At 35.9% G+C, this 12348-nt stretch overlaps 1 non-coding gene across 1 annotated transcript; it reads left to right on the top strand.

Moving 5' to 3' along the window:
* The first annotated feature begins 11772 nt into the window (after positions 1 to 11772).
* On the top strand, positions 11773 to 11878 carry LOC128290798 (small nucleolar RNA R71). The gene has a single exon (XR_008280584.1). It is a non-coding gene; the product is annotated as a small nucleolar RNA R71 (small nucleolar RNA).
* Positions 11879 to 12348: the final 470 nt, after the last annotated feature.

Genomic DNA, 12348 nt, shown 5'->3' with positions numbered 1-12348 from the left:
AGGCCTACTCATTTTCTTTCCTTATTTGGAAGAAAACAAGATTAAGCGTATTGATTTGGGATAAATTCCACTTGCCATTTAAATTCAGTATTTACTACGGATTCATTGCTTCATCCAATTCTATTATCTATGGGTTTTCGTTTTTTAACCAAGTAAACACCCAGGTTTCTTTTAAGCTTAAAAGTACTTTGTATGCAATAATATTATGGCTTCATATAACATTTAGTAATTGAGTTTTAATTTTTTTAATTTGGCATTTAATTTTTTTCCCAATTTGGCACATGAATTTAATATTTTTTCTAATTTAATACATAAGTCTTTTTTAGGTTCAATTTAGTACCTAATTTTATTAAATGTTATAAAATTACTCAAAATACTAGTAGGGTTAATTTTTTTTTTTGTTATGCTACGAAAAATGTTCTCTAACTTAGAGAAAATTCATGTTAAAAATATGCTTAATAAATTAACATTAGATAAGAAAAAAATTAAAACCCAATTAAAAGAAATCCATTAACAAATAAATAATTAAATAAATAAAACTAAAATTAATTGATCATATAAAATACAAAAGAAATATCATATCATTTGTCACATTTTGGTCATACATTAATTATTTTTGCTACTTCATAAAAAAAAACATTGTTAGTATATTGAAGTAATTTGTAAATCGTTTGACAAGTTCAAGTACCAAAAAAAAAATTTAGGTGCCAAATTAGGAAAAAGAGCAAGTCCTTGTACCAAATTGGACCCCAAAAAAGACTAAGTATCAACTTAAGAAAAAATGTCAAGTTTAAGTACAAATTAAGAAACTGTCAAGTTTGGGTACCAAAATGGACCAAAAAAAAGTTTAGGTACCAAATTAGAAATAAAATTGTCAAGTTCAAGTACCAAATGTTATATTAAGCCCTAATTATTTTCAATTTTTATTTTTACTTCATTTATATACAAACAGTCCTCTCTATAATAGTCACCCATTATAATAGCATTTTGTTATAACAGAAGTTTTCAGAAAAATTGATTTTTAATTTGTTTTATTTTAACTCTCTACGACAACTTTTTACTTATAATAGCAACCATAGTTACGAAGTATATTCTTTATTAAATTAGCTCTCTAAACAGCATATGGTCTAAATTTTTAAATGAAATTATAGCTGTTTGATGATCGTTTTATGAATCACTAAACTAGACTACGATCACGACTAAGGCAAGTGCCCCTATCGAATGGTAGTATAGCTATGGTGAATTCAGAATATCGTATCCACAAGGACTAAAAGTACTAGTATTAACTATCTTTCTATTATTTAGCCTAAAATAAAAGAGATTTGTTTTAATCTAAAATTAACTAAACTAATTAACTAATGAACGCGACAGAGAGTGAAGGAAATAATCGAATAGACCAATGATAAAGACAATACCCAAGGAAGAATCCACCTAGACTTCACTTACTATTCTGACTCTGAATTAAATGATTTATTCACTTGTCTTGATCCGTAGAAATCCCTAAATTATGTTAATATCTCTTTCGAGACTAAGAACAACTGACTCTAGGTTGATTAATTGAAATCTCTTTCTAATTAAAACCCCTATTGTTGCATTAACTCGATCTATGGATTCCCTTATTAGATTTGACTCTAATCCGACAGATTTATGTCGTCCTATTTCTAGGATTGTAATCAACTCTGCTTAATTATACTAGATCTACTCTTAAACAGGAACTTTTGCTGCACCGAATAAGCACATCAAATTTGGATTAATATCCTGAAAATATTAAGGAAAGAATTAAGAACACATAATTAAGAACAAAAACAAGTATTTATCGTGTAATTCAGATAATTAAATAATAAGATCCATCGTAGGTTTCATCCTCCCTAGGTATTTAAGGAGTTTAGTTCATAATGTAATAGGAAAACATCTCAAAAATAGGAAAATAACAAAACATAAGAAACTCAAAAACTTCAAGAGAAAGTGGAGGGAGATCTTCAGTCTTGAAGGAGATCTGCTTTCGAGATGATTCCAATGGCTTCCTTCGAATAATTTCTACTTTCTAATTTGTGTGTCCCCCTTAGGTCCTTTTTTAGTATGTATTTATAGACTTTTGAATGCTCAGAAACCCTAAAAATTGACTTTTTCTGCATGTTTGGGAAATAGGGAGCGATATCGATACGGGCTGCCACATGGGCGTGTGACCAGCCCCTGTGGCTCACACGAGCGTGTGCTCAGCCTGTGTAGAATTAGTCTTGGCCATGTGGGTCTTTAAATCAACCCGTTTCTTCCATTTTGGCCCGTTTTCTGTTCTTTTTGTTCCCCTATGCTCTCCTAAGTATAAAACATGAAATTAAAGGATTAGGAGCATCTAATTCACCAAATTAATTAATAAATCATCTAAAAATACACTAAGCATGGGATTAAAACATGTTATATTTATGTTTTATCAAATATCCCCACACTTAAGCGTTTGCTTGCCCTCAAGCAAAATCCTCAACTCACAATTAAGAGTAAACTTTCTCAACTCATAATTCAATTAATAATGTTTTATCATAATTCACAAATAACCACACATTGATAATTCAACTAAAAGAGTACTAAATACACAAACAATCAAAGTCTAACATTTTTAAAGCATGAAAACATAGGTATTTCCCCTTATCTAAGTAATTACTCTTAATTCAAAACTGACAAGATTTGACATCCTCACTAAAGGTTCACTCAAATCACTTAAAGTGTTTAAGGTTCAAAAAATTAAGCACTTAAGAGTCAAACGTGAAAAATTATTATCATAAGCTTGTATGAAAATCAAATCTCTACCACTATAATGAGATGACACACAAATCAAAAGGTCTTTTAAAGGGTTGTAATGGGGCTTGGGTTAAAGGTGCGGTTAAAGGCTGAACAAGAAAGTTAGAATCGAGATTGAATTGATAAATTACCTAACTAGAAAAACTAAACTAATACTGAATAATTACATCAATCAAAATAATTCAAGAATAAAATGAGCTTATTCTCAGAATATGAGATTTACTACTTAAGCTCAAACCAAAGAACTAGAAATAATCAACATAAATGTATAATAACATATGTATTTTTTCGAATTTTTTTTAAATGAATAAGAATAAAATAGATATTAAGAGAAAAATTAATAATTGGGATAAAAGAACATAGTTAGGAAACTAACCAAATCAAATTTCGACAAAAAGGAAGTCAATAAAACGAGAACAATTCTCAATGAATCAAAAATGAGTTATGGATTAATATTAATGGGTAAATCAAGAAATGGTTTGTTAGGCTCAAAAGGGTTCACTAAGGGTTAATTATGAAGGTAGGCTTTTTATGGGATAAGTGGGTTAAAACCTAGGTGCCTTTATCATCTTAGTATATCAAATCAAAGGTGTGGTCTCAACATGTATAATCGAAGCAAGTTCTAGAATAAAAATTCAATATTGACACACTCATAACCAATAACAAAGTGAGCAAGAAAAAAAATGTATGCTCTAAAGGTTCAAAATCTCACAAAAATTATGACTTTTGATGTCAATCTTGCAAATTTCAAACTTCAAGGTAATACCTCAATTTAGGGAAACAACCTAAAAATTTTAATTCTAAAAATAGACTTATCATGCTTGATTCTCTAGTGTCTTAAAGTTTGAACCATCAATGCACAAATACCTATGAATTTAATCTAAAATATATCAATAAGAATCATAAACCGAGGAAAAGTTCATTCTAATAATGATATGAGAAAATTGCTTAAAAACACAAGGCAGAATTCAGGGATTTTCAAATAATCATATTAATAACTTCCCCACACTTAAGATGTACATTGTCCTCAATGTACAAACAAATATAATCATAAAGTAAACAAAATATCATAAGAGATGGAAAGAATTGAAACTGCCCTGACTGTTGGATGAAATTCTTAAAATAGTGAAAAGCGTGATTGTAGATAAATGTAGAGGTAGTGCAAAATTCTGAGCAACTGATAAAAAGATAAACACAATACTGAAGAATATTAAAAAGGGTTACTCGATTAGAAACAACCATAATAATTAAAATAGAGTTCAAAATATAAAGAGAAAAATAAAAATAAGGATAAAAATAAAAATAAAAATAAACATAAAGAATCATCAGAGAAGTCAGCATCGTGAACCGTTGGTGCTGACGATGAAATATGAAAGTGCTAACATATCTGCTACAGAGTGGCATCGATGTTGTCGAACCTCTAAAAGCACTGCTACTCGAATCGAGTAAATCGCTCCGAGAGGTCTGCAAGGGTAACAGCAGAATGAGTAGGGCGGTGACTCGAAGGTGGTGGTGGATGTGGATCCTCGTGGTAGGGAGGAATATCATCAATGAAGTCCTCTGGGTCATGCTGAACGTCAGATTGAAATAGTCTGTACTGAGGGGGTCCACTCCACGTCGCTGCGCGATTATCCTCATGTGAATCATGCTCAAGATGCCCTGAGGGGATATCTGGCCAACAAGTGTAAGTGTCGAGGACTGCTCCAATGTGTCGAGTAAACCGAAGCGTCGAATGAGACGAGTCACGTAAGGGCCGAGATAGGTGGGGCCCTTCTTATGACATTCAGTCTGATGGCGGAAAGATAGCGCGATGAAGTATGCCAAGTCAATAATATGGTCATGGGCCATGCTCCATAGGAAATATGCATCATAAGTACTAACTACTCTTGTGCTCTCTGTCTGACCTGTCAATGTATGAGCTAAAAGAGCATGAAGGTACCGTAGGGCTGGTGGGAGAGATGTCGCCTTCGAGCGACTCGCATCATAGTTTGTCAGGCCACTTGTGAGATTAGTCCAACAGCGCGAGGGCGAGTGATGAATATGCCTATGAAGTTGAAGAAAGTCCTCGACGCTCATGAATTCCTCTGTGTAGAGTCCCAAAGCAACACCAAACTCTGGGACGCTCATATGTTACACCAAACCACCGAGGCGGAAAGTGATGGTGTTAGACTCGTCATGGACTGACATGACCTACTGGACAGAAAATATGGTACCGAAATTTAAGGTGAGCTCTGTGTAAGTGGGCTCTAAGAACCTATCCCAGGGTTGTGGTAATAATCACACACACCTCTTTAGCTAAATAGACCTGCTCTAATGCGGCCCAATCAATGCAGCGCCCTAAGCCAAGTGGTCCTATCGAAGTAACTGATACAGGTCCTCCTGGGGGCCCGCCAAAAATAAAAAATAAGGATGGCGAGCCTCGGTAGATGTGCTTGAGGAGGAGGTCCCATCGGGGCCCTTCTGTTTTTCGAAAAGGGGACAGCGAATTTGGACTTGCCTCGAGTGTTTTTCATAATGTATCTTTAAGTAAAAGATTGAAATTAATAAATAAAATAATCACCAAATTAGAAGACAAAAATCGAAGTAGTCCTAAATAAGAAATTACTCCTAAAACAAATATGAATGAAAACTGAAGCATGCTAAAGATAATAATTAAAGTGAAATGCATCAAATGGACTAAGAAAAAGAACCGCGAACATCAGCAAACTAATCATCAGGATACTAAAACCAAATAAAAATGTAGCATGAATAATTAAACTGATAAGAATCAATAATAAAATGAATAAGTAAAACTATCAACAAAAGAACCAACAAACTGTATTTGAAATTCTATGGAATGAAGCTAAACTAGCATCAAATATGAACCTAATCAATTCAAGAACTATCCCAAAATACATCAGGAGAAGTGAATAAATAAACAACAGTAGAAAAATCAAGAAGACAGTGATGATTAGCAATGAATATAAGCAAGAAAATAAATGATAATAAGAAAAAAAGTAAAATAATAGGACGAAGAAGAATAATAAACAAATGAAAAAAAAGGGGAGAAAAATGAAAATCGACGATGGCCAATAATGGAAATAGAGGTACGGTGGTTCAGCGGTGGGTCGGTTCGTCGTGGGTCAGGTGCGTGAGGGGAGATGGGGATTTGTTGTGCAATGCGGTTTGGTGAGGGGGTCGGTGGTGGTTGGTAGAAAGGAGGGAGAAGGGGGGAAGGTGCGGGTGGGGGAAATGTGCGTCGTGGAGGAGAAGAGTGGGGCTTGGGTGGCTGGTCGGGAAAGAGAAAAAAGAAGGGACATTAGAGAGGCTAGTGGCCAGGCGGTGGGGGTAGGGGAGTTACGGCAGCTAGGGATGAAGGAGATGGGAAAGAAAACAAAAGTAAAAATAAAATTAGGGATTGGAGGTTTTATGGGTAACATGGTCGTGTAGTGGTCCGTGTTGGGCCACACCACCGAGTCACACGGCCGTGTGGCCTCTGTATAGCCCGTGTACTATTAAATTCCTAAGCCCAGTCTTCACACAGTCGTATCGCACGGCTGTGTGCAGTGTTGTTCACTTCTCCCATGCCCGTGTTGTCTCCCACACACCCGTGTGTCCGAACACACGGCCATGTGTCTTGCCCGTATAGCTCTTTGACTTTTTTTTTTAAATTTGAAAAATTAAGCTCCAATTTTCACACGGCCTAGGACAAGCCCGTGTGTCTAAGACGTGTGGTCCACACGGCCGTGTCGTACGGCCATGTGTAATGTTGTTTGCTTCTCCTACGCCCGTGTGGTCTCCCACATGCCCGTGTGTCCGAACACACGGTCGTGTTCTCGCTCGTGTAGCTCTCTAACTTGGTTTAAAATTAAAAATTTAGCTCCAGTTTTCACACGGCCAAGGACATGTTCGTATGTCCAGGCCGTGTGAAAATTTAGGTCGTGTCTCTGTTGATATTTGGGAAAATTTAGCTCCAGGCTCAACACGGCCAATGACACTCCCGTGTGTCCAGGCCGTGTCGCCAGGCCGTGTATTTCACTGTTGAATTTATCAAATTTTAAAAGCTAAGTCTCAAAATCCATATTACTAAGGACACGTCCGTGTGTCCAGGACGTGTGGGTTACACGGCCACATTGCACGACCATGTAACTTATTATCGTGCCCATCTTAAGTGACACGGCCTTGTACATGCCCGTACGTCCAGGCTGAGTGGGTCAAAAACCTACATTTTAATGTTGTTAAAATTAGGAAATTAGCAGTGTTAATACTCGGGTTGCCTCTCGAGAAATGCTTATTTAAAGACTTAAGCTAGACTTAACTTGTGTTCTCTATTACGAAGGTTCACAGAGCTGAAGCTGCTCTCTATCATCTCTAAAGTCCTCACCATTATAAAGCTTAAGTCGATGATCGTTTACCTTGAATGTGCTGTACGTTGGGTGACTTACCTCTATTATGCGGTAGGGAAAGACGGTTTGGACTACAAATGGACCTGACCATCTTGATTTCAGCTTTCCAGGGAACAATTTGTGCTTTGAATTATATGACAAAACAAGATCTCTGGCTGTAAATTGCTTGGGCTGCTTCAAACGAGCATCATGACGTTGCTTTGTTGCTTCTTTATATAGTTGTGAGTTCTCATAAGCATTTGTTCGCCATTCATCTAACTCATTCAACTGCATCAACCTCTTCTCACCTACAAGTTTGAGATCATAATTTAGGAATTTTATAGCCCAAAATGGTTTGTGCTCTAACTCAAATGGTAAATGACAACTTTTCCCATAAAGAATTTTGTAAGGAGATGTTCCTATGGGAGTTTTAAAAGCAGTTCTATAGGCCCATAAAGCGTCGTCTACTTTTACCGCCCAATCTTTCCTATTCAATTCTACAGTTTTCTCTAGGATACATTTAAGCTCCATGAAGTGACACTTCAACTTGTCTACTAGTTTGAGGATGATAAGGGGTAGCGGTTCTTTGGTGCACTCCATATTTTTTAAGGACTTTGACGAATTGAGCATTACAAAAATGAGTACCCCTATCACTGATGATCACTTTAGGTGTTCTGAATCGAGAGAAGAGCTTCTTAAGAAATCTCACTACCACTCTGGTATCATTAGTAGGTAAAGCTTGAGCTTCTACATATTTTGACATGTAATCAATCGCTACTAAGATGTATTTATTCTCAAAGGATCTAGGGAATAGACCCATAAAATCAATGCCCCATACATCAAATATCTCACATAATAGTATATACGTTTGAGGCATTTCATCGCGTTTAGAGATATTACCTGTTCTCTGGAATCTATCATAAGAAGTGACATACCTGTTAGTGTCTTTGAACAGTGTGGGCCAATAAAAACCTGATTCGAGTGTTTTATGTGCTGTCCTAGTCCCACTGTAATGTCCTCCTGCTGGTTCTGAATGGTAATGTTTTAGGATTTTGCTTGCCTCTGACTTTGTAACAGATCTTCTAATTACTTGATCTGCACATATACAAAAAAGAAAATGATTCTCCCAAAAATAATTTTTCACATCGACAAAGAATCGCTTCTTTTGATGATGTGTCAATCCTTTTGGTAAGATGTTAGCAGCTAAGTAATTTGCGATATCTGCAAGCCAATGTACCTCAGAGTCAGATATAACCAAGAGTTGCTCCTCAAGAAATGAGTCATTTATCTCACTCTCATCAAGCTCTTTGACATGTGGGTTTTCAAGCCTAGAAATGTGGTCTGCTGCAAGGTTTTCAGCCCCTTTCTTATCTTGAATTTCCAAATCAAATTCCTGTAAAAGTAGAATCTATCTTATGAGTCGAGGTTGTGCATCAGACTTAGCTATGAGATAACGAAGAGCTGAATGGTTAGTGTAAACAACAACTTTATATAATAACAGATATGATCTAAATTTATCGAATGCCCACAGCTAGCAATTCTTTTTATGTGGTAGTGTAGTTTTCTTATGCGGCTGTTAAGGTTTTGTTAGCATAATAAATAAATTGAAAATGCTTGTCTCTTCACTGTCCAAGAACTGCTCCTATTGCAAAATCACTTGCATCACACATTAGTTCAAAAGGTGAATTCTAATCAGATTCAATTATAATTGGAGCATTTATTAATGTGTCTTTGAGAGTATTTAATGCTTCTAAACATTCCTGATCAAAATTGAAAAGTACGTCTTTTTCTAGTAGTTTTGTTATAGGCTTAGCTATTTTAGAAAAATCTTTAATAAATCTTCTGTAAAACCCAGCATGTCCTATAAAATTTCTAATAGCCTTAACTGAACTAGGAGAAGGTAATTTCTCTATTGTCTCAATTTTTGCTTTATCAACCTCAATCCCTTTACTAGAAATTTTATGACCTAATACAATCCCTTCTCGAACCATGAAGTGACACTTTTACCAATTAAGCGCAAGGTTCGTCTCCTCACACCTCATCAGAACTCGTTTTAAATTTTTAAGGTAAAGATGGAAAGAATTACCAAATATCGAGAAGTTGTCCATAAACACCTCCATAATGTCTTCTAGAAGTTCATCAAAGATGGCTAACATGCAGCGTTGAAACGTGGCAGCAGCATTACATAATCTAAAAGGCATTCTACGATAAGCAAACGTACTGTATGAACATGTAAATGTTGCCTTCTCTTGATCCTCAAGAGCTATCGAAATTTGAAAGTAACCAGAAAGTCCATCTAGGAAACAATAAAACATATGCCCAGGTAATCTTTCTAACATTTGATCAATGAATGGTAAGGGAAAGTGATCTTTTCTCATGGCATCGTTCAATTTCCTGTAGTCAATGCAAACTCTCCAACTTGTAACTGTTTTTGTTGGAATTAATTCATTCTTCTCATTGGCTACAATAGTCATGCCCCCCTTCTTTGAAACAACCTGCATAGGACTTACCCAAGTACTGTCTGAAATAGGATAAATAATACCAACATCTAGAAGTTTAATTACCTTGGCTTTAACAACTTCTTTCATGTTGGGATTCAGTCGTCTTAAGCTTGCACACATGGTTTATATTCATCTTCCATTAAAATTTTGTGGGTGTAGAACTAAGGGCTGATCCCTTTAATATCAGAAATCTTCCAAGCTATGGCTCTTTTATGCTCCCTCAGTACTTGTAATAACTCATTTTTCTCATTAGGTTGCACGTTGGAAGCAATAATCATTGGTAGTGTTGAATTGTCTCCAAGAAACGCATACTCTAAGTGATTTGGTAATTGCTTCAGTTTTAATTTTGGGGGTTCTTCAATAAAAGATTTTTGTTTTAGTTCATCGTTTATTTCAATACCCTCATACTTTTTTTGTCTTGGGGAAGACTCATTAGAGTTTAAATCAATTTTTATCTTCCTTATCTCAGTGGTATCATCATTAGCTTCCTCTCCTTGGACAAGAAATAGTTCCAACGTGTCTTTATGAATGATTTCCTAAAGAGAATCTTGAATAGAATGATCAATAGAGTCAATAAAGTAACAGGAATCATCTTGTTCTCTAGAGAATCGCATGGCATCATAAATTTTAAAAATAATCTCTTCGTCACCTACCCTAATCACAAGTTTACCGTCACCTACATCAATGATAGCTCTAGTAGTAACTAAAAATGGGCGACCTAAAATTAAAGGTACCTCAACATTCTCATCCATGTCAAGCACAACAAAATCAATAGGGAATATGAATTTATCTACTTTCACAAGAACATCTTCAATAATACCCCTAGGATACTTAACAGATCTATCAGCTAATTGAATACTCATCCTAGTGGGCTTTGGTTCCTCAAGACCAAGCTATTTGAACATTTTATAGGCATCAAATTAATACTGGCACCTAAATCAGCTAATGCTTTCTCAATATTCAAACTACCATTTAAACAGGGAATAGTGAAACTTCCTGGGTCTTTCAACTTGGTTGGTAGCTTGTTTTGAAGAATAGCTGAACATTCCTCATTGAGTTCCACAGTAGATAGCTCTTCAAACTTCCTTTTATTTGTTAGAAGCTCCTTCAGAAATTTAGCGTATATAGGTATCTGCTAAATAGCTTCAAAAAAAGGTAAGTTAATATGTAGCTGTTTAAAAAGTTCAAGAAATTTACCAAATTGTGCATCCATACAGTCTTTCTTCAACTTTGCTAGACATGGGAACGGTGGTTTATATTCTCTAAGCATCGGTTTACACTTTCTTCGGGTTTTACTTCTTCGTCCTTTTCCTTATCAGATTCTTGTGGCAACTTCTTTTTAGGTTCAGTTAACACTTTCCCATTCCTTAATGTAACCACTTTTATATGCTCTCTTAGGTTGGATTCAGTGTTACTAGGCAAACTACCTTGTTGCCTTTCCGAAACTAGTTTAGCAAGCTGCCCAATTTAATTTTTGAGCCATTGAATTGATGCTTGCTGATTTTTCAAAGCCGTCTCGATATTTTGGAAACCAGTTTTTGACACTGAAATAAAATTTTCAAACATCTCTTCAAGGTTCGGTTTCTTTTCTTACCGATAAGGTTGCTGCTGAAAGCCCAGAGGGCTGCTGTTCCTTGATTTCCTTAACCTCCCCATGAGAAATTTGGGTCGTTCCTCCAACCTGTATTGTAGGTATTACTGTAAGGATTGTTTTGAGGTCTAGGATTATTACCCATATAATTCATTTTCTCATTTTCCATGGTAGGACCATAGGGTAAATTTTCTGAATTGCTCATTCCACCTCCACTCGTGTCACACTGCATCACTGGATGTACCTGTGTAGAACCACATAAACTATCAATCTTTCTATTTAAAATTTTTACCTGATTTGACAAATGGTAACCGCATCAACATTAAAAACACTGGCTGCTTTTGTCGGCTTTATCCTCATAACTTGCCACTGATAATTATTTAGTGACATCTCCTCTATGAACTCATAAGCCTCATCAGGTGTTTTATTATTTATAGTACCACCGGTAGCTGCATCGATCATTTGCCTAGTTAAAGGGTTCAAATCATTGTGGAAAGTCTGAACCTGTAGCCATAAAGGTAACCCATGGTGAGGACACCTTCTCAAAAGATCCTTATACCTCTCCTATGCATCATATAAAGTTTCTAAATCCATTTGCATGAAGGACGAGATATGTTCCTCAACATAGCTATCTTAGCCGGTGGGAAATGTTTTAATAAAAACTTCTCGGTCATTTGATCCCAAGTAGTGATGGACCCTCGTGGTAAGGAGTTCAACACCTGTTTAGTCTTATTTCTCAACAAGAAGGGGAATAGTCGTTGGTGAATGGCATCGTCAGAAACACCATTTACCTTGAAAGTATTACAGAACTCTAAAAAATTGGCCAAATGAGTATTTGGGTCTTCATCCTGCAAACCATCAAACTGAACAAACTGTTGAATCATTTGTATAGTGTTAGGTTTCAGTTCAAAATTATTTGCAGCAATGGCAGGTCTAACAATACTCGATTCAGCCCCAGTAATGTGGGATTAGTATAATCGTAAATAGTAAGAGGAGCAGGATTTTGATTTACAGAATTCGAGGCAACCATAGGAGGTAGCAGATTATTCTAATTTTCCGCCATCTCCTCGGTAATATTGGTATCATCTTCGTGCTC

Source organism: Gossypium arboreum, chromosome 3 (genome assembly GCF_025698485.1).
Source record: "Gossypium arboreum isolate Shixiya-1 chromosome 3, ASM2569848v2, whole genome shotgun sequence".
Lineage (NCBI taxonomy): Eukaryota > Viridiplantae > Streptophyta > Magnoliopsida > Malvales > Malvaceae > Gossypium > Gossypium arboreum.
The sequence above is the reverse complement of the archived record's forward strand: the minus strand, read 5'-3'. Positions and strand labels throughout refer to the sequence as shown.